This window comes from Pavona decussata, unplaced genomic scaffold (assembly GCF_977016875.1).
Source record: "Pavona decussata unplaced genomic scaffold, jaPavDecu1.1 SCAFFOLD_214, whole genome shotgun sequence".
NCBI classification, from domain to species: domain Eukaryota; kingdom Metazoa; phylum Cnidaria; class Anthozoa; order Scleractinia; family Agariciidae; genus Pavona; species Pavona decussata.
The window spans coordinates 3,425,680-3,427,351 of NW_028145619.1; the positions used below are offsets into that span (position 1 = coordinate 3,425,680).

The following is a 1,672-nucleotide window of genomic DNA, read 5'->3' on the forward strand; positions in this document are numbered from 1 at the left end:
ATGATTACAATATGGCCCTTTCAGAAACATGCTGAAATACGGTAAATAAGTTTATAACTGAGAACAAAGTTCAGAAGTGTTGCTTTCAGAGGGCAGCAAAGCGCAGGACAGCATTAGTTTTTGTGGGACAATCTTTAGGTCATTCTTGATGTTACTTCACTTGATTTATTCTCGGAAACATTGAAGATGACGACGATTTTTCATTGCCGTCATCTTCCTTGTGTATTTCCTCTGAGTCCAAAAGGGCGTGGGAAGTAGACAGTTCCATTGGTAAATCTTTTGAAAGTTCATGTCTGCACTCAGGGCAAGGGATGCCACAATTAAAGCAAACTGGTATGTTGTCAAACCAAGGCATGGTACAGGGCTCGTTCACAGAGAAGGCACAGTCCCATTTAGCGTAGGCTGGATTTTTTCTTCACCATTGATCTTGGCACCACTCAATCATTCTTCTTGTTGCTTGCTCTCCTGGTTTCCAACCCTCTTTTGCTGTTTTTACTTCTTCCTTCATTGCCGTCATCCACTTCCTTGTGTATTTCCTCGGAGTCCAAAAGGGCGTGGGAAGTAGACAGTTCCATTGGTAAATCCTTTGAAAGTTCATGTCTGCACTCAGGGCAAGGAACACCACAATTAAAGCAAACTGGTATGTTGTCAAACCAAGGCATGGTACAGGGCTCGTTCACAGAGAAGGGACAGTCCTCTTTAGGGTAGGCTTGATTTTTTTTTTCGCCATTAATCATGGGACCACTCAATCATTCTTCTTGTTGCTCTATCTCCTGGTTTCCAACCCTCTGTTGCCGTTTTTACTCCTTTCTGGATCCTGGCTTTTAAATGGTCGAACGTCTCGCATTCAACAGTTTGCAAACAAAATTTGCGACAACCTTGTGCATTTTCCAGGTGAATTTCAGGTCCGACATGTTCCTTCTTTGTTTCTTAACAAATCCTAACATTAGAATAAACTGCCAGACAGCTATATCATAGAGTGGTCAAGGAAAAGACAAACGGTTTGAAGACGGCATGTTCAGATTAGAGTTGTGAAGACCGGACTGAAGACCCTGGGAACGCTTACTGGTTCCCAGGGTCTTCTCTGTCATTCTGAATCCGGGAAAGGCCCTGGGGACAGGTCGTATCATTCTTCCTTCACCTTTCTGTTCTCACCTTCTATTTGTTGGGAATATGGCGTCCTCGTCATCTACTCTTCGGCGGTTATGCAAACAGAGCCTTCGAAGAGTAACCTTGATGCAAAGAAGAAGAATAAAATTAATATGGATCAGTTTGGTCTGAAATGACACTTTGATAACCAAATTTTGTAGGGTTTACCTAAAATACGGAATCCGGTAATCAGAAAAGACTTCTCATCTCAGTTTTAAATACCTTTTCATACTTACATAGAGGACAATATATATATGAAACCAAATGTTTTTGCAAATGGCTTAACTCTTTTCAGCAGTCACTGAGTGAGTATTGCTAATATCCATAGGCAAATATGTTTTATTATTAAACGAAATTTTGGTGGCAAAACAATCTTCTTTTGTATAGTTACGTTCTGTTATGATAAGAACAATCTCAGTATGAAAAAAATGCAATTCAGTAACTAGGAAAGCTGTAAGACAAGGGTAAGATGTTTCTTTTCTTTCTTTCTTTCTTTTTTGTTGCTGTGTAACTTATGGGTCTA

General features: G+C 40.3%; 1 pseudogene; it reads right to left on the reverse strand.

The window, feature by feature from the left end:
* Positions 1–437: 437 nt before the first annotated feature.
* On the reverse strand, positions 438–1,016 carry LOC146460333 (uncharacterized; annotated as a pseudogene).
* Positions 1,017–1,672: the final 656 nt, after the last annotated feature.